The sequence below is a fragment of the Lissotriton vulgaris genome, chromosome 1_1 (genome assembly GCF_964263255.1).
Source record: "Lissotriton vulgaris chromosome 1_1, aLisVul1.2, whole genome shotgun sequence".
Classification (NCBI taxonomy): domain Eukaryota; kingdom Metazoa; phylum Chordata; class Amphibia; order Caudata; family Salamandridae; genus Lissotriton; species Lissotriton vulgaris.
Genome location: NC_141685.1, coordinates 69,134,967 through 69,162,445, shown reverse-complemented (window position 1 = coordinate 69,162,445; position 27,479 = coordinate 69,134,967). Strand labels below are relative to the sequence as shown.

The following is a 27,479-nucleotide window of genomic DNA, read 5'->3' as shown; positions in this document are numbered from 1 at the left end:
TTATAACCTCCTCTTCCGAGAAGGGGCCAAAGGAGGCTAGCTCAATCGGGCATCTTATTGGACTAGCAGCCGGCTCAGGGATTTGAGGGATAGCGGGCAAGGAGGATAATATTTTCTCTATTTTAGAATGGAAGAAGCTAGCCAGTTCCTCACATTTTTCTTTAGGATTATCATGCACGACTGGCGGGACCGGGGCTTTCAGAAGTTCCTTGAAAATTTTGAACGATTCTCCTGAAGAATTACTTGCTCTCTCAATCCTATCGCTAAAGAAGTTCTTTTTAGCATCCTTCAGTGCACTTTTATATTTCCTCATCTCTCTTTTATAGTTGGCCCGGCTTTCTTCCGTCTGCTCTCTCCTCCAAGCACGTTCAAGCCTTTTACAAGAGGTTCTGAGACTCCTAAGTTCGGGGGTATACCAGGGGGCAGAGCCAATTCTTCTCTCCCTGACAAGCCTCCTTTTATTAGGAATCAGTAAGTCCAGAGAGTTGGTTAGCCATTCGCCCAAATGCTGATCAGCGATATTGGGGTCATCTACAGGGTAAGGACAAGTTCTAGCTAGCTCTTCCGCCCAACTGTCCACCGGGAGCTTTGACCAGAGTCGTTCTACAGTATGTTGTCTTGGTGCGGGGTCTCTCCGGTTCCCCAGCAGCCAGCTAAACGGAATGAGATGGTGATCCGTCCAGGGGAGAGCCAACATCTGGAGAGCTTGCAGGTTCGCAGAATTGGCAAGAACCGCATCAAGCTGATGACCTCTATTATGAGTAGCTCCCACATTAACAAGATGTAAGTCCAGTGCACCAAGCGAGCTTAGTAGATCCCTTGCTACTACAACATTGGGGTCGTCAAAATGAAAGTTAAAGTCCCCAAGAATAACAAAGTTGGACGAGGCAGCAGCCAGTGGAATGACAGCCTCAATGAGAGAGTCTACGAAATTCCCCAGCATAGCGGGAGGCCGATACACATGGAGGCCAGAGATGGAGACAGTAGAGGATATGCAAAGGGAAAATTGACAACTTTCAGAGTTGTTAATGCCGCAGTCTACTGCTTTGCATACGAATGTGTCTCTATACACAATGGCCACTCCACCCCCTCTCCCATCCGGCCTATCAAGATGAAAAATGAGGTATCCCGGAGGGAGAGCGTTGACAATGTCGGGACCAGAACATGTGGTCAACCACGTTTCCGTCAGGAACAAGGCATCCAAACTATGGTCCAAAAGGAGGGAGTGAATTTCCATAGCGTGACAAGGCAGTGATCTGCAATTAAGCAGAGCCATAGTAAGTGAATCATGGTCCTTACAAGTGTTATGCGGGCGACATCCAAGACAATGTTTGAATGCAGTACCCTCAGCCCAATAGTAGCAACAACTGGGATGTTTAAGCACGCGTAGTGAGAGCAGAGAGTCCCGTGAATACCTGTAGGAAGGGGCCAGAGGGCTAGAGGGATTGAGCAGAGTGGCGTGCCCAGGGCTTGACTCTGGCGAAACTCCGGCGACAGTCTGGCGATGACGCTGCGTGATGACGCTGCGCGTCAGCATGGCTGGCTTTATGTTCGCCGAGCGCGTGGACACTAGAGCGTTAACCGCGCCGCCTGCAATGTCCCCCCTCCCAAGATGGCCACCAAACGAGACAGTGGGCAGGGACCCGCTAAAACGCGGTGATTTCACCAAATTAGAGTGGGGGTAAGGTGGCAGCAATGCGGGTCTGCGAGTGGCCCTAATTAAAAACAAGGAAGAACGAGTAAATAAAGAAAAAAAAGAAATGGGCAAAAACGGGGATATTTAAAAACGAATTCAATTCTGCAGCCAGCAACAGGGTAGCAGTAAGCGCAAAGCTTTCCTAGCGTTTCTAGTCAGAGATGTTAAGGGTGCTCACCTGTGGGTTGCCTGCCTTTATGCTCGCCGAGCGCGTGGACACTAGAGCGCTAACCGCGCCGCCTGCAATGTCCCCCCTCCCAAGATGGCCACCAAACGAGACAGTGGGCAGGGACCCGCTAAAACGCGGTGATTTCACCAAATTAGAGTGGGGGTAAGGTGGCAGCAATGCGGGTCTGCGAGTGGCCCTAATTAAAAACAAGGAAGAACGAGTAAATAAAGAAAAAAAAGAAATGGGCAAAAACGGGGATATTTAAAAACGAATTAAATTCTGCAGCCAGCAACAGGGTAGCAGTAAGCGCAAAGCTTTCCTAGCGTTTCTAGGCAGAGATGTTATGATATGAACTTAGTTGCAGTTCATATCAGACCAGCTCCCTCCATGCAAGTGTTAAAATCAGAACTCAAAAGAAGGCCCGTAACTAAGTTCTAGATTTTATCTTTTTCAAGACTGATCCTTCGGAGATACTGGGTTTCTTTTCCCCTTATCTTCTTTCTGCGTTTCCTCTCCTCCGCCTCCTTTCTTTTCTACTGTCTGATTATGTGCTTGACTCAGTATGCCCAGTATGCCCAGCCCATGACACATCTTGTATAAATGCTCTGAGTTTAGATTTCCCTAAGTGTGAAATGATGGAAAATGCCAACTTTATTAAAAGCACAGAGGCAAGTATTATACTTTACTTTATTTTTTTTGTCTGTACGGTAGTCAAGTTAAACGCTGTTGCAAAAAGACTACAGTTCCCAGAAGCCATTGGAATTCATGATTACAAAAGACTAAACCAGATGCACCGTCAGTGGCTCTCTTGATGCAGCCAGTCTGCTTCTCTGTCGTCGCACATTGGAGACATAATGGAGAAAAATCAGTGCTGTAAAGAGCATCGATCACTGGAAACATCAGAGTGAACCAAAAGTGAAATCAACTCTGGACAGTTCATGACCATGAGAGACAAGAGCTAGAACAAGAAAGAGAAGAAACATGGCAAGGGTGGCATCTAATACAAAGAAGTAAGTTATGGCGTATTCGTATTACACTTACTCCAAATGTGGTTACTGAATATTATGGGGTTCGGCTCCTGGGGCTATCAACTGGCTCTAAACTCACAATTCACACAGGAATACAGCATAAAAGAGTTCCAATTTTCAAGCATTATTCCAGTTTACTATATGACAAGTATTACTCCTATAAAAGTGCCAGCACTCACAATATCTCTTGCATTTAGTCTATGAACATTGAGCACTGCAAGTCCCAAGTGTTCCTTGTTTTAACAGATCGCATGGGAGAGATGAACAGCCCATCAACATTTTCGAGACAGATGAATTCCCTGTCAGTCACCGGTTAGTGAAAAATACTTCTTCATTGTAAATCCAGTTTAAAGGACACAGCCAGAGTGTTTGCATGGTCACCCCCCCCCCAAACCTTTGGACTGATGCTGCTCGTTTATTGACTCTTAAGGTGCACTGAGTCCTGCCAATCAGACCTCAGTGCCAGAGCTTTGACCCTTAAAATGTGTATGTCTAACAGGTTTACCCACAATTTGCATACGTTCACCTTCTCATATGCCCCATGTATGTGGTACCAAGGGTATCTAGTCCTTGTAGCCTAACTGCCCCCGTGGACTGCTGAAGTTATTGTGCCACCACCAAGTAAAGCATGATTCCCAGTCCACCACTGCTGGCTGGCAAAGCGTTTTTAACTTACTAACCCGAGTTTGCCATTCAGTCCAATGGCAAAGCCTAAAACCTTCCTTTTTCTGAAGGTGGGATATATTATACTAAAAAGAAGGACTTCTGTTTTATTGACTTCACATGTCCTGACAGTAAAGCTCCACATTCTTGTTTTTGCTGTGGAAAGGTTAGTAGCCCATTTGGGCTACTAGCTCTAACTCTAGCAACTCAGCAGGGCTACCTTCCGGATGGGACTACTAAATACGTTACTTCAAGTGATCAAACAAATTATTGCATTAAACTGACTTGTTGTTCAAGTAGACTTTAATGTAATTGTTGCCCAAAGTTTTCCAGTAGCCGTTCACGTTGTACAAAAGCTGCCATCCTCTAGGTAGCCTTCTGCTCTCCTGGGCAGATGTGAGAACCACTCAACAAACAAAGGACCTGCAGAGGGAAGAGAGGTGGCTTCTTCCTGAAATGATGGCCAGAGTAGTTGTGCACCCAAAAGCGAGCTTCAAAGGTGAAGCCGCCTTTGAAGAGCAAATGGTAATCACACATGGACGGGGCTGCTCTTTTGTATGTCATATAGATATGCTTTGCCTACACACTGTGTTAAGTTAGCATGAGCTTATTAGGAGTTTAAGCGCCATTTTTCCTTTCTGCTGCTTCTGCACATGGCACATAATTGTTACTTTAGCTTTGAGCCTAGTAGAATGTTTTGCTTCACACGAGAATAATTTGTTGTTGCTCTGATATCGGTTTTGCTTGGTGAGCTGTGTCTGTACAGTGAGTGCCGAGGCCTTCAAGGATATCTCAACACAGTGGTTGTTGTAAAGTCTGATCTTCGCACGTTCTAGACATAACAAACACGCAGCTGCGGCCAAATTCTGGCTTTAGGCGCGTTTAATATTGCAACGCACAGAGAACACACACACTTGATGGTGCTTCACATGCAGAAGCACCATCATGAAATTATTATAAAAAATGAAGATAAAACTTAAAATCTACAAAAATCAGTCCCCAACAATGAGCTCCGGTATTCAAGAAAATATCAGTGCAATCTGCGTCAGGGGAACCTGCACATAAACTGACAGATCCTGGATGAAGCAGTAGAGGGCAGTTCAGTGGATGTTAGAGTCTGACCTGTGTACCTCTACGCCACAAGACTGATAAAATAACTCTAGAAAATAAAGGCAACAACATTCACAAACCGCCTCATGTGTCAACAGGCGTCCAACACCAGCTGTGATCATGGGAATGGTATGATGTGGTTACAGCCGTGCTCTGCTTTCTAAAGTGATACCGAACCATCATTCAGTGCTCTGGGTGTATTGTAAACTCTTTGTATCCAAACCGCAGCAGCCAGTGAAAAGTGGAGTGGAGACAAACAACCAAAGGGTAAAGGAAAGAGGAGTTCTGCTATCTACAACACAGCAGACTGTCCCAATTTGTACCAACCAGAAGGAAGATTAATCTTTACCCACAAGCATGCAAAACCATCATTACTCCCACCTATGTCCAGAAAGCTCCTTATCCAGGGCCTAGTGTTGTCCCGTTTGGACTACAGCAATCTGGTCTACTTGGGAGCCCCCGAGGCTACCATCACGAAACTCCAGCGGACACAGAACGCGGCAGCACGCATGATTACCAACACCCCCTCCACAATATCCGCCAAGCCAGCCCTCAAAACCCTGCATTGGCTCCCCGTGCGTCAAAGGGTGCACTTTAAAGCAATGTGTATAACACACAAGCTTTACAACGGATCTGGTCCAGCGATCCTTAGTAAAATGATCACTCCTTATACAGCAACCAGATCGCTACGATCTCAAAATGAGAATCTAGTCCGCATCCCCAGATTCAAAAAAGCCCGCACAGGAGGCCGACAATTCTCCGTTCAGGCGGCCAAGGGCTGGAACGCACTCCCTCGCGCCCTCAGACTGGAATCCAACTTCCTTGCTTTCCGCAAAAAACTAAAGACCCATCTGTTTCCCAAATAACTCCCTTCGGTTACCTCCCCTCTCAATAGGATTCAAGTTGCATAGCGCGGGGATGCCCTTGGGTCACCAGGCGCTTTAGAAATCGCTAAAATAAAAATAAATAAAATAAATTCAATCTGAAGGCACAATCGCCTTCAAAGGAACCTTATATATATTATGAGTGTGGCAAATATTTAATGGCTATTGCAAGTTATTGTTAAATCAGAAATCAAACGTGCAAAATACCACAAACATACTGGGTTTGAGAATAACACAAGTGCGTTATCAACCATGTTGGCCCATCAGGAAACGCAGTCATGGGATGTAGACAAATATATCCCCGACCCACAGACAGTAACCAAGAAAGAAGAACCAGACACATGTAATGAGCGCTTTAGTTTGTCATCGCTACTAAAGCTTCATCAGCGAACGCACACAAGAGAAAAACCATTCAAGTGCAGTGACTGTGTGAAGAGTTTTTGTAGGTTATTAGAACTACAAAGACACCAACGAACACACACAGGAGAAAAAACATTCAAGTGTAGCAAATGTGAAAAGTGTTTTAGTCAGTCATCAAACCTACAAAGTCATCAGCGAACACAATGAATGAATGTACAATGTGCTTTAGACAGTTATCACATCTACAAAGACATCAGCTAAAACATTATGGGGAAAAACAATACAATTGCAAGGAATGTGGAAGTATTTTGAGTGATTCCACAACATTAAGGAATCATCAGCGAACACACACAGGGGAAAAACCATTCAAGTGCAGTGTATGTGTGAAGAGATTTAGGTGGTTATCATAACTACGAAGACATCAGCAATCACACACAGGGGTTCAGTGAATATCCTTTGTGCATCACCCAGTAAAACTGTCTTGATTTGTTTTGATCCTTTTAAAATCTTTGTTCCAATCACGCTTCAGAATTGCAAAATAATGGATTTTATTTTGCTTTCCAAACTGCTGATATATTCTGAAATAAATCAGCAGTTAAGAAAGGTTAAATAGTGTGTGTTAGAAAAAATGCCTTTCCTTTCACACTCTATTCACACCAGCGAGATTGTCACATAGTTCACTTTAAAAACACCAATCGCTTTGGAATCAGAGTAAGAAAAGTAAACACCAATCCCTGTGTTAACAGCGTAAGCTGGAATTTGTCAGAAGACATAGCCATAAGTGTAACATTTGCCTTTAAAGCACAGCAGATGTGATGAGATAAATACAAAATGTAAAGGCACCGTTATTTGTTACTCTTTCACGACACCCCAAAAATTAACTGGCGGCCCACAGTTAGGGGAACGCTGTTCTATGATATTGATTGATCGACTTATTGGAGTATACATGAATTCTAAAATAAATGTTAATCGATTAATTTACTCAAATTCTGTCAACTCTTCTGTGATTTTCTTGCTTTTGGAGAGAGAGTGCTTGAAATATATATCTACGTTCCTCCTCATCAGGAAGGTGTGAGGAACCCGATGTAACACTGTTGGTCCGTCAAAGCTTAAAGCGGTGGGCACAGAGACTCAGCTGGAGGGTTTCAGAATCATACCTGTTTATCAATACTACTCATCCTCACTGATTGAAATAAGTGACTGGATCTGGTTCCCTCCTCCCTTGTCCACTAGCTGGCTGGGTTCAGCATACATTGGAAAATCCAGTTTTCATGATGTAAACAATAAAGGCAAGAGAATCACGCAGGTTTTATGATCAAAGGAAAGAGAGAGGAACCAGAGACGCTAGTTCTTTTTCCCTAGGGTATCGTAGCTAAACAACAAGAACTAGCTCTGTCAGTGTGCTATGTGTCTGTGTGGGAAACGATTTGGTTTTTTTATGACGGTCCTCACCCACCAACCTAGTTGGTGGCATGCTTCATCATCGGGCCCCACCCGAGGCACCAAGTGTGCCTCAGGTGTGCTGCGACGCCAGATTACAGCTGGACTCCTGAGGCGAAAAGCCGGGAGCGTTAATTCATTTTGTGTGTGATACTTTGTTATTAACTCTCCAACCTACTCGCACTCTCTGTCACGTCCCCAAATAGCGCGCTGACGCTGCAACGAACCACCTTATCCGGGTCGCCAGTCTCGAGGGCGAGGTGTGCCACGTGACACCCCCCCCTCGGCTGGCCACGCCCCCTTCTAAGACCTACATATAGTGCGCGCAGCGCTCACAGCGCGTCACTACAGCTGGACTCCTGAGGCGAAAAGCCGGGAGCGTGGACACTCTGTTTTTAATTCATTTTGTGTGTGATACTTTGTTATTAACTCTCCAACTTACTCGCACTCTCTGTCACCTCCCCAAACAGCGCGCTGACGCTGCAACGAACCACCTTATCCGGGTCGCCAGTCTCGAGGGCGAGGTGTGCCACGTGACACGCCCCCTCGGCTGGCCACGCCCCCTTCTAAGACCTACATATAGTGCGCGCAGCGCTCACAGCGCGTCACTACAGCTGGACTCCTGAGGCGAAAAGCCGGGAGCGTGGACACTCTGTTTTTAATTCATTTTGTGTGTGATACTTTGTTATTAACTCTCCAACTTACTCGCACTCTCTGTCACCTCCCCAAACAGCGCGCTGACGCTGCAACGAACCACCTTATCCGGGTCGCCAGTCTCGAGGGCGAGGTGTGCCACGTGACACGCCCCTCGGCTGGCCACGCCCCCTTTTAAGACTCGACAATTCTGCATAAATTATGTGTCTTGGGAGGAAGCGCAGCAGACGAGCGCAGCGGGCGTGACGATTGCGCGCGGAAGGCACTCCTAAGGCAAGCCCGTCTGCGCCCGTCCGCGACTGGCCGGGGCTAGGGGCATGTCACTCTGCCCCGTGTATCATCTATTCCCCGGACCAACTGCGAAGCCTCCAGGGACCTTGGCCCATTATGGCCTCTACACTTTCTCGCATCTCCTCCCTTGGTCTTCCCCCCACCGTCTCCCTTTTTATCCCCCCTCCCACAGTTGGGACCCCCCTCTCGCCTTGCTGCACCGTTTCTTCGTCAACGCCTAAAGCCCTTACGGTTTTTTATCTTAACACCCGGTCCGCTTTCGCCCACGCGCATGAGCTTTCGGTCCTGTTAGATCTTCATGCCCCAGATCTTCTTTTCCTAACGGAGACCTGGTTCTGCGATGACTCCCTCCCTGCCCTATTATCCACCTTACCGGCTACTTACTACGCCCTCAGGGCGGATCGCCTAGCGGTCATCGCACGTGCCGATCTACCCTTCCAAAGTCTATCCCTGCCTGACATTGCGACCTCCGAATTTGTGGTGATTCGCACCACCTCCACCTCTCCTCCTTTGACCTGCTTTCTCACCTATCGCCCTCCTCAATCCCCTCTACAGTTCCTCTCTGATTTCTTGGATGTCTTGGCCACTATTACAATCAACAATTCCTCTATTCTGCTTCTTGGAGATTTCAATTTCTGGCCATCTGACCCCGCTGAATGTTCGTCCTCCAAGGAATTCTCTGAAACCCTCCAATCCCTTAACTTTACATCCTATGTTCACTCACCCACCCACATCAAAGGTCACACGCTTGACCAGATCTGGTCCCTGAACTGCCCTGTGGAATCTCTCTCCATCTCACCTTGCCCATGGTCTGATCACCATTTGATTTCCTTTTCCCTTCCTGTCCACCCCCCAACTAAGCCCCCCCGCCCCAAAAACACCTGGGTCCGATCGTGGGGCCAAGTTAACCCAGAAAGTCTTTCCTCCCTTCTTAGTTCTTCCCTCCCTTCCCTGCATGGCCTCTCCACTCTTTCCCAGGTGGATGCCATAGATCAATGGCTCTCCTCTGGCCGCGACTCCGTTGCCCCGCTCAAACGCATCACCTCCAAACGGGAGAAGGACGCCAACCGATGGTTTAACGTCGAGCTTAAGGCCACCAAATTAAAAGTACGTCGCGCAGAACGGGCTTGGAGGAGAAACTATTGCCCCACTCTAAAACTGGAGTATACCAACATTCTTACCCAATATAAAAAAGACATCTTGGAGGCCAAAACATCATACTTCTCCTCCAAAATCCTAGCCGCGGAAAACCAGTCTAAGGAGATATTTACAATCGTCCACAGCCTGGCGTTCTCAGACAGAACAACCCTCAAGCCCGCCCCATCTGAAGAACTCTGTCTTTCCCATAATAACTATTTTATTCATAAAATTGCCACCATCAAGGCCAACATTCCCCCCCTTCCCCTTCCTTTGTGGACCCCCAATGTCCCCCTCCCAAGGGTGTACTCATCACCCTCCCCCCCATCACTAGAGAATGTCTGGCCTCCTTAGTCCCTTTGGTCAACTCTGGTTCTCCTCTTGACCCCTGCCCGGCCCATATTCTCCGTCATATCTTTGTTACCTGCCCAGATCCCCCCCTTCACCTCCTTAATAGCTCTCTTGCCCAAGGCGTTGTTCCCAACTCCTTGAAATCGGCGGTTATTGTGCCCATTTTGAAAAAAACCCGGGGCTGATCCTTCTGTCCCTGCCAATTTCCGCCCCATCTCCCTCTTGCCATTTCTGGCCAAGGTGCTCGAGCGCCATGTCACCCGCGCTCTGAGCTCCTTTGTGGAGACGCATGGAGCCCTTGCCCCCCGCCAGGCCGGCTTCCGCTCCGCACACTCTACGGAGTCCGTTGTCATCTCGGTCCTGGACAACCTCAGGGAGGGTATGGACACCAATCAATACCAGGCCCTTGTGCTCCTCGATCTTTCAGCCGCCTTTGACACGGTAGATCACACCATCTTGTTATCCCGTGTCAGGGCGGCGGGGATCGGGGGGACCGCCCTGGTCTGGTTGTCCTCCTTCCTGAGCGATCGCACTCAGGCTGTCCGCCTGGGTGACTTCACAGCGGACGTCCGGAAAGTTCAGTGCGGTGTCCCCCAAGGCTCTTCCCTCTCCCCCCTCTTGTTCAATCTGTATGTCGCCCCTCTTATCTTTTCCCTTCAACAGAGGGAGGTCGCCGTATTTAATTATGCGGATGACCTCCAGCTTGTTTTCAACCTATCTTCTTCTCCCTCTTCTGTGCTAAACTTTCAATCTGTCATGCTCCATATTAGGGACTGGATGAACCACAACCACCTCAAACTCAACCCTGACAAGACCGAGCTGGTGTTGACGGGTGGTTCATCCAGCCCCTGGTCCTCTCTTTTCTGGCCTCCCTCTCTTGGCCCTTCCCCCGCACCCTCCTCCTCTGTTAAAACCCTAGGCATAAAAATCAATTCTCAACTCACCCTTTACTCCCAGGTTAGCTCTGTGGTATCTTCCTCTTTTCTTTCCCTGCGCACTATACGCAGAGTGTCTCGCTTCTTCACTTTCTCTGCCCTCAAGCTTATAATCCTGGCCATGGTGGTGTCCCGCCTGGACTACGGCAATGCTTTATATGCCGGCATCCCTGCTTATAGCTTGCGGCGCCTACAACAGATTCAGATCCAGGCGGCACGCCTGGCTTTCAAACTTCCTAAATTTCACCATTCTACCCCTCTTCTGAAAGCTTTACACTGGCTCCCCGTGTGTGCCAGGGTCCAATTCAAGCTTGCAACCATCACCTTTCTGGCCCGACTTGGCTTGGCTCCGGCATTTATCTCGTCCGAGATTACTCCATACGTTCCCACTAGGGAACTACGCTCGTCCTCTCAATCCCTCCTCACTGTCCCCCGTTTCCGGAGAAAGAAGTGGGGAGGATCTAAATTTGCCACCCTTGCCCCGACCCTTTGGAATTCCCTTCCCCTTGAACTTCGTACCATTACTCTGTACCCACAATTCCGTAGACACCTTAAGACCTATTTGTTCACGAAGTCTTTTGATTAATCTTCCTCCAACCCTCCCTCCAACCAGCCCCGACTGCCATTTTGCTTACTACCTTGTTGTTGTTAGTCTCCCCCCTCCCCGGATATCCACCCCGCCTCCCAGCTGCTCCGCCCACGCCCCTCCCCCCAACTCCTTTATATGACTGATGTACTTCCGCGTAGCGTTCACGCGCAGCGTTCGCGCCCAATCCGCGCCGAAGGTGCGCCAAAGGTAAGCCCGTCTACGCCCGTCCGCGCCTGGACCGCGCCCAGCGCCAGACCCCCTGCCCCTCGCGCTCCCCAGCCCCCCCGCACTACCTACGATGCCGCCACCCTCCTAGCCCTTAACCCCGGCCGCGCCCCCAACTGCGTCCAAGCCGCTCCTGGACGCACCCATGGACCGTTCTCCTGCTTCTCCTGCAAATTCAGCGGCACCGACAACATCTCCGCTACAACCACACCACAGATCCCCGACCCCAACCACCTACAATGCATCCTTCTCAACACCCGCTCGGTCCACAGGCACGCCATTGACCTTTGGAACCTACTAGACACCATCTCTCCTGACGTCGCCTTCCTAACGGAAACATGGATGAACGCATCCTCCGCCCCTGACATCGCCAGCGCTATCCCAGATGACTATAAGATCACACGCAAGGACCGCACCGACCACACAGGAGGAGGAATCGCTATCGTCCATAAGAAATCCATCCGCATCTCTACCAGCTCCGACGCCAACCTCGCTAACTCTGAACACCTTCACTTCCAGATCCACATCGACCCCAAGACCACACTCAGAGGCACCCTCCTTTACAGACCACCAGGACCCCGCGCAAAATTCAGTGAAGACATCACGGACTTCATCACCCCACACGCGCTCCCCTCCAAAGACTACATCCTTCTGGGAGACCTCAACTTCCACCTTGAAAAGATCAACGACCGCAACTCCGCCACCCTCTTAGACAACCTCGCCAACCTCGGACTTAAACAACTGGTCACTTCCCCCACCCACATCGCAGGTCACACACTCGACCCCATCTTCACCTCCAGCAACCATGTCTCCTTCAGCCACACTACGGATCTCCTCTGGACTGACCACAGCTGCGTTCACTTCACCTACAACAAGCCGAAACCCATCATCCACCTCCAACCAACTCTACAAAGAAACTGGAACAAAATCACCACGGATCAGATCTCCACATCGCTCCTTCGAACCTCCCCAGCCCTCTCTTCTAACGCCAACGAAGCTGCCTCCAACCTCACCCTTTGGTTATCCAACACCGCCGACACCTTAGCACCACTGAAAAAACGTCAACACAAACTTGGCAACAAGAAGGCCTCATGGTTCAACGATGATCTCAAGAAGTCCAAGAAACTGTGCCGCTCCCTGGAAAAGGCCTGGAAAAAAGACCCATCCACCAGCAACAAGGACGCCCTCAAAAGCGCCACCCGCACTCACCACCAACTGATCCGAAAAGCCAAGAAAACAGCATTCAAGGATCGACTTGACAACAACGCCCACAACAGCAAGGAACTTTTCAACATCGTCAAGGAATTTTCCAACCCCTCGGCCAACTCCAACGACATCACCCCCTCTCAAACCCTCTGCGACTCCCTAGCCTCTTTTTTCCACAACAAGATTGCTGACATCCACAACAGCTTTGACAACCAACCCGGAAGCCAACCCACCCTACCATCTGCTGACCATCTTCCCCCCGTAAACACCCTTAACGCCTGGAACCCAATCTCCACTGAGGACACCATCCGCCTGATGAATTCCATCCACTCCGGATCCCCCACAGACCCATGCCCTCACCACATCTTCAACAAAGCAGACTCCGTCATAGCACCGCACCTCCGAGACGTCATCAACTGCTCCTTCAACTCCGCTACCTTCCCAGAAGACTGGAAACACGCTGAACTCACCGCCCTTCTGAAAAAACCAACAGCAGACCCCACCGAACTCAAAAACTACCGCCCCATCTCGCTTCTTCCATTCCCGGCCAAAGTCATCGAGAAAGCCGTCAACAACCAGCTCGCCGCCTTCCTCGAAGCCAACAAATCACTCGACCCCTCACAATCTGGCTTCCGAGCCAAACACAGCACTGAGACCGCCCTCATCGCAGCAACAGACGACATTCGAACTCTACTGGACAATGGAGACACAGTCGCCCTCATCCTCCTCGACCTCTCCGCAGCCTTCGACACAGTCTGCCACAGCACCCTTTTACAACGCCTCAGAAACATCGGAATCCAAGGAAAAGCACTGGAATGGATCACCTCGTTCCTCACCGGAAGAACCCAGAGAGTCCGCCTCCCACCATTCAAGTCCGAGGCCTCTGAAATCATTTGCGGCGTACCTCAAGGATCCTCACTCAGTCCCACCCTATTCAACGTATACATGAGCCCCCTCGCGGCCATCGCCCGCCAACACAACCTCAACATCATCTCTTACGCGGACGACACTCAACTGATCCTCTCTCTCACCAAGGACCCCAGCACCGCCAAAACTAACCTACACGAAGGAATGAAAGAAGTCGCCGAATGGATGAAACAAAGCCGTCTGAAACTGAACTCAGACAAAACAGAAGTCCTCATCTTAGGTACATCCCCCTCTGCATGGGACGACTCCTGGTGGCCGGAAGCCCTCGGAAAAGCACCCATCCCGACAGACCACGCACGGAACCTTGGCGTCATCCTGGATTCTTCACTCTCAATGAACAGACAAGTCAACGCCGTATCATCTTCCTGCTTTAACATTCTTCGCATGCTCAGAAAAACATTTTGCTGGATCCCCTCCGAAACAAGGAAAACAGTCACCCACGCCCTAGTCACTAGCCGACTGGACTACGGAAACACCCTCTACGCAGGTACCACCGCTAAACTCCAGAAGAAACTACAACGAATCCAAAACGCCTCAGCCAGGCTCATATTAGACATCCCACGCAACGAACACATCTCTGGTCACCTTAAAGACCTCCACTGGCTACCCGTCAATAAGAGGATCACTTTCCGACTGCTAACCCACGCACACAAATCACTCTACGACATCGGACCAGATTGCCTCAACTCTCGACTGTCCTTCTACACCCCCTCCCGCCAACTTCGCTCTTCCAGCCAAGCCTTCGCCACTGTACCTCGCATCAACAAGACCACCATGGGAGGCAGATCCTTTTCTTACCTGGCTGCCAAAACTTGGAACTCACTCCCCGCTTACCTTCGCCTCACCCAGAATCACCTAGCGTTCAGAAAGCAGCTTAAAACGTGGATATTTGACAAATAATCCTCCTCCCCTTCCTAAGCGCCTTGAAACCCTCTGGGTATGTAGTGCGCTATACAAATTTTATGACTTGACTTGACTTGACTTAGCCCCGGATCCGGTTAGAGTTAGCGCCAAGAAACCGCTGGTATACGTGCGCTCTAGAAATAATTTTAAATCAAATCATTAAATCATTACTGCGGAGCGGGTTTTATTGAGTCGTGAGTGTGCTAGGAATTTAAAAGAGAGACAGACAAAAAACACATAATGTATAGGCACATAGTATTCAGCCATATGCATCAAGTGAGTCAGCGCCAGATGCCTAAACATGTCAGCGAATAAGGCGGTAGTGTTGGCGCTGGTGGCGGAACGTGGCATGCAGCGATCTCATTATATATGCGATATGGGTGCTAGTGCCTAAATGCGGTCAAACATTGCTGTGAAGGATTTAAATGCACTGCTTACACCTATACTCAGGGGACAAAGCTCCATGGACCTCTGCCAGGGGCCGGGACCATTTTGCACTCTGGAATTAGTGGAGAGAAAAAAAAAATCATTGTGTGGGGGAGGCTTCGGCCATTTGCTTCAACCGGTAAAGGAATGCACACCCAGTCACGGCCGAAGGCAGCATGACTGGCGGCTGTACCGTGAGCGGGGCCGGCCTCTCTTACTTACTTCGCATGGTCTCCAGACCCGAAAGGAACCTGTTGTCTGGTTGTGAGCTCCGATGGAAATGAGCTCCTGGAGTTGCGGCATTTAAATACCTTAGTGGTATCACAGGTGTAGCTCATTGCTGGCAAACAGGGACTGAGTGAGTAGTGTTCTCCCGATCTCGCGCTGCTCACAGGAGGCGTGTCAGGCGGGGTCTGTGTGAGTAGCGTACTCCTGCTACTCGCAGAGGCGTGTTTTCCGGTAGGAATAGGCAAAAAAGAGATACACATGCTCATGCCCTGATGAATGATCCTGATATATACTATGGTAAATTGAATAGTATATTAAGGCACGAGCATGTGCATTTTTTTCCTGTCCATTCCCGCAGGAAGATACGCCCCAGTGAGTAGCGCTAATTCTAGGAGAACGCTACTGACGCAGACCCCGCCTCATGTACTTTACATTTTTCTTGAGACATTATTAACACTGACCACTTTGGAACCCACAGTCCTTTATATACTATTCAATTTACCATAGTATATATCGGGATCATTCATCAGAGCATGAGCATGTGCATCTCTTAGGTGAACAGTTGACACTCTCTCAGTCATACACCACCTATTCTACAACCTCCGGAGCAGCGCCTGTAGGAGACTGCTGGGGTGAGTGTGAGACGCTTCCTAATAAACCCAACCTATTCTACAATGTCCCCCATAGCACCTGTAGGAGACTGTTGGGTGAGCGTCAGATACTCTCTAATAAAGCCAAACCCCTTTTACACACTTTCCTGCAGCACCTTGTGGTTCTGAAAATTATGGACCCTGCTATAATGTGGTACCGAAGCCCAATACCCGTGTCAGAAAATATCATCGTACCATGACGAATTTGGTATCGGCAGACCGGTAATGATTTGGACATTATACCTGTGCATTTGCGTCATGATCGAGCAATGCAATCACCTTAAAATAATAGTTTCTGTCTTGAACACTCGAGGTTCCATTTTGTGAGCGGCATCCATCTTGTGGTTGCCCTTAAATAGTCAATTGACCAAGGCCGAATTCGAGCTGAAAGGACACGTCCACCTTTCCTGACTCCTCTCTGACCTGGGCGAGCTGCCTTCACTGCCTTCACTGCCTCCAGCCAAACCTGTTCGGGCAGCCCCCAACCCACTGGCCGAGCGAGATTAGCATCAAGGCACAACATGTCATAAACCATTCACTGCATACAAACCACACTTTATCATACACACACCTGTCTCTGTTTCTTCTTTATGGCTAGTTTTACAAGGAGGAGGTGCCCGATTTTATTGGGGTTTCATCAATATCTGATGGAAGTTCTGGGCCTGGCTGGGTAATCTATCACAAACTGGACATACGAAAATGTAGGCTGGCCATCATGACTTTGCTTTTGCATTGTTGTGAAAATATGTATATGACCATACTGTAAACTAGAGAATTCTTGCCCGAAGCTAGTATTTTTGTATAAAAGGAGAAGGCTGGTTCTGTAAAAATGAACAGTCTCCTGGGAATATACACACCGTGCTGTTGTACTTCTAGGACGCTTGTTACTTGGTTGCAGCCAATAAAACTCGATCCTTGACATCACCTAGAAGACTCTGTGTTTCTGTGGTCCAGAACAGGAAGAACTCAAGAGGTCTCTGGGTGTTGCCCCTGGCACCGCCGGGTTCCTAAAAACCCGGTACCTCAGTTTGGCGCCCAACTCGGGGCGGTATCAAGTGGTGTCGGTCCAAGCCAGATGTTCGTGAGGAGCTTCGTGTGAAAATTCCAGAGGACGGCCAGCCACTTCAGCGACCCCTGTATGTCGACGTGGTTCCGAAGGTCTTTGCTGCGAGGTTCCCCGCGTCCCGACGGCTACGAATGACTGCTGCCCTGACTATCGCCCTGTTTTGGACCCATTGATGCTTGGTAGAGCGAAACGATAGACGAGTATTCTAGTGACGTCATCGATCATCAATACTTCAGTTAAGTATAAGTGGAGCGTCTCCCAGTCCTTAGTTTGATTCTTAGTTTTGGTATCCTTGAGATACGCTTTGATTTGGAACTTGCAAGCGCCAAAGCCGAGGTACTCGTGTATTCACGAGAATATCGTATTCGATAATCCTTTGAAGTTTGAAGCTAGACTAGTGAGCGAAGATGCCTGGTCTTAGCAGACTTGTTTTGTCTTGGTTGTAGTAAGGACTCCCGATTAGAGGATTCGTGTCCGGTTCCTCCGATTGGAACTCCAACATATGAGCTCTATGTAAAGCACGGCGTAGGCCCTATCACATATAATGAAGTGTGGATAAAATACATCAGAAAAGATGGTGTCTTAAAATGGTCCCAATATGGTAGCTTTGACACAGAAATATTAGATAATCTAGAAGTGAAACTGTTCAAGAAGAAAGCCCGGCCGGCGATGTTTGACTTTTTTCGCCTATGGCGCAAGGAAGCCAAACAGAAAGAAATGAAATTAGCAAAGAAAAATAAAAGAGGTATGTCAATGGTGCAAGCCGCCGTTGCATACAGGGATAATGAGGAAGAGCAAGAGAGTGAACAAATGCTTAGAAGCAAGAAGTTAGCAGTAGACAAATGCTACCCAATGTTGCCACGTGAAGGACAAGGATCAACGGAGAAACTTGATAGCGATCCTTTAATGTCCCATTTACTGAGTTCTCCACCCCCCTATGCACAAAATGCTACTGCACCCCAGCAGCGCTTTGTTATACCGCGCCCCGGCGCACAAACTCCTGTTCTTACACAAGCACCAGCTCCTCTTCAGCTGGTTTCTACTCCTCCGGCGCAGCCCTCTCAAGGGCCGCCGCCTTTGCTACACACTCCATCTGCTTTCTTTACGATTTCACCAACTGCTCCAATTGCTTATCCTGATACTCTTTCTGCTACTGCCTCGACTTCTACTTTTCATCAGCCTGTCTTTTCTGGCGTATCTGCCTTTCCGCCTGCTTCTCCTTCTGTTCGACAGAGAGTGACAAACACTGTCACTGGTCTTTTCTCACCTTTCTTTGGGTCGCCTAAGACGACCCCTAATATGGAACGTAGACAGTTGCGAAGTCGACTGCCTGATTATCAGGAAAGAGAAGTGATGAATGAGTTAGCACGTAAATGGGTTACTGATACTGTAAAGTATGATGTTCGGTCCGTAATGGAAGTTTTCCGCCAGTGGGAAGCATCTAAACAGAGATATGTATTTGAGCAGATGTGTCTATATCTCCGTGAAGATGTGAGGGGAAATGATCCAGAATATGACATGACTGAATTACTTTGTGTGCGATTCAAGTTCGCAGAAGGCATGATTGTAGGTGCCGATGTTGAACAAGCAATTGAGATGTTATTGTCATATAGAAGCAAGGGAAGCAATTCCCGATCACTATCTGAGTGTGACATGCCAGGTAGGAAGAAAGCGCGACAGTACCCCATGAGAGAGGTTCCTCCAGTTTGGAGGGAAGGTGATGCGAATGCGAATCCAGCAATTCCGCCGCATTTCCAGCGTGTAAGGGTACATGTTCCCTGGAAAAGATCTGAAGTTTTGGCTCTAAAGCAGACATTGCCTGATCCTCGCAAAAATCCTGCAGGGTATTATAAGGAGTTATCACAGACTGCCAGTTCATGTATCATGAATTTAGCCGATGTAGACATGTTGTTTGGAAATGTTGTTCCACAGCCTTTATGGGGAAAGATTTGTCATGCAGATCATGACCAAGAGCTAGGTGATACATGGGTTAATATTGCTGCTGCTGATGCTAGACAAGTTGGTGGCTCTAAGCCCGAGCCTTTGGTAGCAGACCTTCCTGGTAGAATTATCACATATATGAAGACTTTAATGCCTGAATTGCGTGTAAATTGGGACAAGTTGTCTGCGTGCAAGCAGAAGAAAGATGAAAATGTGTCTGACTTTTTCACGAGGTTTGAAGAGACTTTCGTCAATCATAGTGGTCAGGATATGGCTACCGAGGGTGGCCAAAGATTGTTTGTAGACAAGTTTGTGCATAATCTGCTTCCTGAACTATGTAATCAATTGAAAGATTCAGAGAGTGCTTGGGCTGTTTCCACATCAGCGCAGATTTTAGCCACAGCCCAGTACTATGAGAATAGGCGCAAAGACGAGCTAGAGAAGGCAGACAAAAAGACTAAAGACTTGAAAACTAAAGTCCTTCTCCAGCAAGCTTATCCGCCTCGTACTGCTAGTCAGCGCGATTATCAGCAACCTCAGCAGTATTCGAGAAACTCGCAAAGAAACGAGTCTTCTCAACAGCGTTTACAATATGGTCCCAATCAGTGTGCGTATTGCAAGGAAGAGGGTCATTTCAAGAATAGTTGTCCAGCTCTGTTGCGACGTTTGAATGGTGTTTCTGGTGCAAGAGGTAGAGGTGTTCAACAGGCTCCTAGAGGTAGGGGCCTTGGAAACTTCCCCCAGAATGCTAGTTCTTTTCCGCCTCAGAATTCCATGAACAGCTTTGATCAACAAAATAATACGTCTTCTAGGACAGCTCAGTATTATGCTGATGACTATTATGCAGAAAACGAGAATGAGGGTAACGATTGCTAGGACAGCCATGGACAAAGAGATGGAGTTGTTTCAGTTCCAGTAGATCAGAATGGACCTTATGTTGAGGTGATTACATCAGGTGTGTCAGAACCTTTTCTGTTGGATACTGGTGCTACAAAGAGTTCTATTATGCACTCAAAACTTCCTGGCGCACCTTTGTCTGGCGAAATGAATGTATCAGTAGGTTTTTCTGGCGCCCCTGTTAGGAACCCGATCTCTAGTCCTATGTCCCTTTCTGTTGGGCCATGTGAATTAGAAGCACCCCTCATTCTTACAACAGGTTGTGGTGAAAACTTGTTGGGATTGGATCTGTTAAAGAGATTATATGCGACTTTGTACTGTTCTCCTTCGGGAGTACAACTCACCCTAGGTAAGAAAGTGGTTTCTCCAATGTATTTGTCAAGGGAAGATATTCCAACAGAATTATCTTCTCTTCCAGATGTACTTTGGGCCACTGGTTCTAATGAAGTGGGTCTTTTGGAGATAGCGCCATATGTTATAACATTGAAAGCCAATGTTAGGTTGCCACGTATTCCCCAATACAAGATCTCTAGCGAAGGTGAAAAGGCGTTGTTGTTAGCAATCATTTACGATCTGATTGAGAAAGATGTCATTGAAGAGACAACAGGTAACGTTTGTAACAGTCATGTTCTGCCAGTTTTAAAGTGTACTGATCCGTCTCAGCCTGTAGTGTAGTTCCTAGTTTACCACTAGGCCCTGCGCATTGGAATAACATAAACAGTAGTATCGACGTGGAACTGCTTATATTCCAGGCCTCCACTGACTATGCTAAACTTAATTGGGTTGTGTTACCAACTAGCTCAGAGGTCACTGGAAACTTTCTTCTCTGCATAGGAAGTGATCAGCTTCCCTGGCACAGACAAGAAGGGATTCAGTTTTCCAACAACCGTGCAACATGACAACTTTGCTCCTCAGATCAAGAGTCAATCTCTAGGGTCGTGTGAAACAATAGACATGTATTTCACTCAGTCAGTCTAGTGCAGTTTACTTTCACGAGATGTAGAGAATAGAGAGACGGGCGTGTATCAATAAAGGGTTAACATTTATTGAACAGTCTTTATTCTCGTACAAGAGAAATGTATTGCCACAATTGCAATAATTGTTATTATAAAAAGTACGTACAGTAAGATAAGTATTGCGAAATAGAACTGTAAAAGCATTGATATGGTTTCTTAGCCATACAATGGTTTAAAAGTAATAAAACATATATACAGTCATATATACATTAGGCTAACATACTCAACTGGTGCTTCTAACTACGCCTACCCCAGTGTGCCTGACCTAAGCCTAACACGTGAAAGGGGAGTAAGTAAGTAGCTTTAAGTTAAGTTGGTTTTGCCAAGGTTTGTTTCAAGAATTCTCGTCTAAGGGTTTAGTCAACACCATACCTCTGAATAGAATGATGGAGGATTGGTATCTCCTTCAGGGGTCTCTCTCGATATCCCAGTCACCTGCGAGGGTAAACCGGAAACGCTGTAGCTGGATTTCTCTGCACGAGAAAGGCAGCGCTGCTCTTCAGCGCGTCGAGGAAGGAGGGGGGACAGCGTCCGCGGGCAGCTGGAATCTGCTGGATGTCTTCGCAGAGGGACGGCTGTTCAGCTCCTTAAGCGTACTGCACCATAGTTCGCGCTGTAGCGGCGATAATGGTATCAGCAGCTTCACCACCACAGGATAGCAGGCTGCAGCGACAGAGTGCTAGATTTACCAACACAGGGTCATGCAGGCAGCTTGCATCAGTAGCTCGTACTACAGGCAACAGGCAATTGCTTAAGGCAACGTTGGTAATATTTATACCTGACAGGTGCCGGGTTTGACGCAAGTTTGCTGGACATAAGACGTCAATTAAAGATGTCACTAGGAAGTGATAGTTATCAGATGCTCATTAGAGTTCCATTACTAATCAAAACATAGCAAGCGGGGATTTCCAGGTTTGCTAAGTTTTTATCTTGTTGAAGAACTCGGAGTGTTATCTAGGAATATCAGATAGTGACTACTGCTCTGTCATTGCACTAATTGGTCGCGAAGGAAGTGGCAGAGGGAACTATGCTGGAATGTGGCTCTGTTCGTGTGAGGCCAGAGATGACTTTTCAGAGAATCGCACTTGAACGGTTATGCCAATATAGGGAATAAAGGGATTTATAGCCGAATAGGGGCATAAGGTCACAGTATCGATCAGGAACCTAGATAAACACGCAACACCCACTCCACGGGTTAATGTCCATCAAAATTACTAAAATTAAGATCTATGGTGGGAAGGTTTTGTCAGCAGTGCTATATGGTGCTGAGTTATGGGGAGGTAGCAACCTGGACTCCCTGAAACATGCCCAAAACAAATTTCTAAGGATGGCAATTGGTCTGCCACAATCGACACCTTTAATCCCCCTACTATACGATCTGGGGTGTCACTCGGTGGTCGATTGTGCACGATTTCGACCGATTTCATTCTGGCGACGTCTGTGGACAACCCCTGACCTACACCACTATGCTGAAGCCTGCCTTGAGTTAAAAAACTCTCCGGGTGCCCTAAAAATAGGATGGTTCAGAGATCTTAAGGCTACTCTCCTATCTTTGGGCCTCTCAGAGCTGTGGTTGTCGCCTGAGACAGCCACATTTCCATCTAAAAATGAACTCAAAGAGTGTTATTGGGCCTGGGTGATGCTCAATACCTTTATAAAAACAAGCCCAAGTAGTCTTACAGGTTTATTTTTTGTGCACAAAGATCTACCCAGGTTAGAAAATTACTGGGAGATCATTACCAAACCCCTGGACCGAAAACTTTTTTTCCAATTCAGATGTGGCACACTTCCTATTGGGGACTTCACCACTAAGTGGGGAAAAGCTAGACAGGGGTTTTGAGCAAAATGTCAAGGGTCTGGGGAAAGTCTATCTCACATTTTGTTTGTGTGCCCCCAATACTCTGCCCCCAGATCTAAGTGGCTCAAACCAGTCTGTAGTCAACTAGGCACACGCTCGTCTGCTGAGGCCCTGAGACTGTTAAAAACGAATCTGGATCCGATCATTGTGGTGGGGGTAGCAAAGTTCCTAGGCTGGGCCTGGATTATCAGAAGTAGGTTTATTAATTCAAATTAGCTGAGACTGTTTTATCTTATATTACTGTGGTAACCAGTATCTGTATCTTTTTTAACTTTTGTATACTTCTGCAAGAAGTTATTCGATGCCAATGATTTAATACTGATTTTACATATGTTACTGTGTTTTTTGTATTTATGTCTTTTATGATGAATTAATCGAATAAAGACTTCTTGAACTGAACTGAACTGAACTACTAAAATTAAGCAATAAGATGCATGTGTAACATCGCCCACCCCAAAATACATAAATGCATTCGAAATAGGCGTACTTGTAATACATGGAATTTAGGTACTGTACGTTTTTTTAAAGCATAGTAATCATTCAAAAAATTATTGCATATGAAATCAATGAACGATTATGCAAAAGGAATTACACAAGAAGTATCTCTGACAGAAGAAAGGCGAGATAAATCATCACATAAAAATGCATTGTAATAACATGTGTGCTAGAGGCTGGTGTTATGCTGTTATGTCTCTAGATGTGCTTAGAAATAGAAGTGTGAAGCTTCTGTTCTCTAAGAATAGTTTTTACGTTAAGCAAAGAATTGTTCGTGCCAAAAAGGGTCAATATTAGAAAAATTGTCCAATTCAAAGAATTATTGCTTGAACGGGGAAAAATAGATTTCCAAAGCTCTTGGCAGTTTCTGTTGATCAAAACTGAAGGCCGAATTCAGAGTTCTTGGGAACACTGTGTGTCGGAAAAGCTTCTAAAAGTTATTGTTTCTCTACGGGTGAGAACATCGTATCAGACAGGCTCTCAAAGAATTGGTCTACAAATTCAGGTGATAGTTCAACCAAATTAGATAGCGCTGTAACTTGGCAGGTGTGAGAATGATTGCTGTCATCGAAGGCAGGACCAGCAATGCTCACAGAACGTTGTACCTGGATGATGTTGCTTTTGTCACTCGCTCCACTGTTACCACTTGGTTGTAGCACAGGAGTCTCCACGAATGCCGTCATCAGGATTGGTAGCCGCTGGGGACAACACAATGCGTGAGCCGTTATTGGACTGAGCAAAGTATCGACGTCCATTGGTACTGCTGATGGAAGTGAAAGACAGATGTCCAACACGCATTCATCTCCGCAAAGCATACACCGTAGCACAGGTAAAATGCAATTTTGCCATATCGGTCTGAATGAAAGGAACCAGGTCATGTTTAGATCTCTCAGCCTGGCCAATCCGAGGACGTTAGTTATCCTGTCCCGGTAGCGCATTGCTAGGATTGTCTCTTCCATTCCCATGGGAGCTATGTCTGAGCCGAGGCTTGCCATAACGTAGCAGGAGGGTCAAAAATAGAATCCCTGCGACGAGTCCCAAAAATAGTGGTATGCCGCCAAAGATGGAGTGCACAAAATTAGGAAAGATTCCCAAAATTGCCTGGAAGGGTGTTAGCAGTCCCGTAAAGACTGTCTTAAATATGCCTGGGATGCTTGTTGCACTAGACATGTTAAGGAGTTGGCTTAACATTTCTACGAAATGCACGGGGCAATTTGTTGATAAAAGGTCATGAACTTCAGTAGCTGTCCTTGCAACTAGAAGATCATACGTCTCTTTAGATGACGTTATAGGCACTGTTGTCTGTAAAAGTACAGATTTCATTTTGCTTAATGTATCAATTCGTATAGAATAGAGATTCAGACGAGGCCAGATGGGAGTCACTATGTCTGGAGGCCCACTCGGGAACAATGCTTGCATACAGCATTTGACCATGGATGTTACTTGTACCAGATAACTTTTCCCTGGCGCGAGGCCACAACATCTGTGATCCGTTCTAAGAATGTAACTCCCATTCGAAAGTTGCATAAAGAAGGGCTCTATCTGAGTTGCAGGTGTGACTAGCTGGTGGCATGAAAGGTTGTTTGAATTTCCATCACATGCTCCGTGTAAATTAATACCCTGACACAAAAGTATACCGCTTAGTGAATGTTTACAGTTCTCACCACTAAGAAATACATTTTTGTCGCTGTCACTATAGCAAGAATGAGTGTATGGTAATTTCCATATAGATTTTACATATCCTTTACCCAATTGTTCATACTGGCCAGCAGGTATGTATTCAAGGCACTTTTTAAATCGGAAAGTTGTTATCGGAATTGTGATAATTCCGTGTATTATCCATTCAATGACAGGACTCTCTGACATTGTCAATGGTAATCTCTCGAGTTTTTCGATGCTCAGGATTGTATAGTCTGCTCCTTTCTGTGCCAAACTGATCTGTTTATCAGTAAGGTTAAAACTGGAAAATAATGACGTTGTGTTGATTAAACGCCAAGGCACATAGCCTGAACGAAGATTTTGCAGCGTCCAGCCTAATTCTATAATAGAGCGTAATTGAGACTGGCCCTGTTGTAACATAAGCAAATCTCTGTCTATCACATCAAAGGCAGAGGATACAATATTGTCCAACGAATATATTCTGGAAGACAGAGTCATTAACCCATTGTCTACTACAGAAAGTGATTTTTCCAAATTAATACGATCAATTTCTCGTATTTTTTCAGCAGTTTCAATTTGCTTTACTTTCCAAGCCTCGTTGTAAGCAGCATAGATACTGGTCGCTATGAAACGCTTTTGACGCTGTTTGCGTGGTCCAAGAATGAAATCGCGCAAATCAGCACCATCTTTTAATAAAGACAAGTGTTGCTTAATTTCAGCCAGTGTGGATGTAGTTAGCCATTCTAGGCAGAGTTTCCCTACACTGTATGTTGTTATATTCCCTGGATGTTGTCTCTGGGAATATCTTGAGTCCAATCTGGTCATTTTTAACCCCTGTGTTTTATTCAGGAATCTATCTTGACAGCTATTTGTGTCTGTAGGCCAGATTAACCATTTTTTCCAATCAGGATGTGTTCTGTTGAAATGTAAAATATGTGACACGTCTAATTCAATATCTGTGGTTGCATTCTCAGGTATTGGCTTTGGTATAGACGGTGTTTTAAGGTCTTTGTTCTTAGCTAGGCCAAGACAAGATGTTTGGTGTATTGTGTCATTCAAAAACAACATTTGTTCTGGTATCATGCAGGTTCTAAATAGTGCTTCAATGCCTTGCACCTGACAATCTTTTGTACCCCAAATTGTTTTCGTTTCAATATTATTTTTCCAATAATCAAAACCAAATGTCATCATTTTGTCATAAAATGCTTCTGAATATATCAATTTAGAATTTGTCAGCATTGTTTTCATTCCTGTTTTATCTAACAGTTTGTAATAAAACGTTTCTGCATTACTTGTGTTAAACCCTGAGAAGTATTTGAATTTCTCAAAAAATGCTTTAGAACTGCTTTTAGGTGGTGTAGAACAATGTTCCCATTGATTATACATAAAAACATTTCTAGGCTGTGCAGATTTATGCAAGTAGTGATCCCCATAGTGGGTGTAACAGAATAACTGCTCATAACTAGATGAACCTTGTAAATAATCATGATCTGTGAATCTAGCTGACATTACTAAATCAGACATCATGTCATTAATACTGTTAAAGTCCCAATCATCAGAGAATGTACTAGGAGTCACAAAGTCACTTAAGGAAACCTTTAGTTGATGAGGATACTTCAGGATTTCGACCGGACCATAGATCTCATAGTCTGTTTTCTCCCATACTACCCCACCAGGTATTGGAATTGCTGTGACATTTACTGTTGACAGTTCTCTTTTCTTCACATGGGATGATCTGTGTGGTTTCAGGACTAGGTTGATGTTCTGACTTGCTGTGTCCATTCAATTGTAATGAACGTTCCTAAAATTAAAACTAAAATTAGGCATAGTAGGAGTATGAATACCCCTGAGATAATCCAATGCTCAATCAACGGTGAATCCAGATATAGTTCTTTGATTTGTTGAAGGAGTCCTGTTGTATTTTCTTTAGAATACTTTTTTGTTTCTGGCATCACTTCGGGGTCGTTTAAATCTTCAGAGAAGTTGTCGAAGTTGATGAAATAACCAGAGGCAGTTCTGTCAATTGATGGGATTGTTCTTTCAATCTGTCTTTCGGTAGCACTTTCTGATGCCACATCATTGTAGACTGGTGTTGTTTCTTGACAAACTGTTTCAATCTGTGTTTCAAGAGGCACGAGTTCCATGGCATTATTGCATAGTCCTTCATTGTGCACTGCAGGCTGATCGAATGTGATTAGTCTTTCAGTTTCAACGTCTTGGATTGTTGCAAGTTTGGGTATTCTGTTGTTTCTTGGGAGTCCACTGGGCCTACTGTTGATTATAGGCCACATGCTTGTGGTTTTACCAGATCGATAGACACGACTCTGTTCTCCTTTTTACCAGCAAGGGGCGGTAGCACAACTGATCTTGTTCCGGTGACTGCCAAGACAGGTACTGCTTTTCTGTAAGAAGGCCCAAATTCCTTCTTAACCGCGATCTTTTCTCTGACTAGGACCCCAATCTTTGGAATCCAGACAGGCCTTGCTGGGGCTGTTGCGGGTGGTGCCTCGTCAGTGGTACTTGGCTGTTGCTTTAACTTTATGTTGCTTAATGATTTTCTTGTTTCATTCAGTTCCTGTAAAACAGCCAAGCGATCCTTTACATCAAAGTGCGTTGTTTCTTCTTGTACCACTGACATCTGACTATCGAGTTCCTGAACTCGCATTCTAATTCCG

The 27,479-nt window shown here is 46.5% G+C and overlaps 1 pseudogene; it reads right to left on the bottom strand.

Moving 5' to 3' along the window:
* Positions 1 to 6,135: 6,135 nt before the first annotated feature.
* The window catches only part of LOC147737336 (uncharacterized), a 72,334-nt pseudogene continuing 50,990 nt past the window's right edge, over positions 6,136 to 27,479 (bottom strand).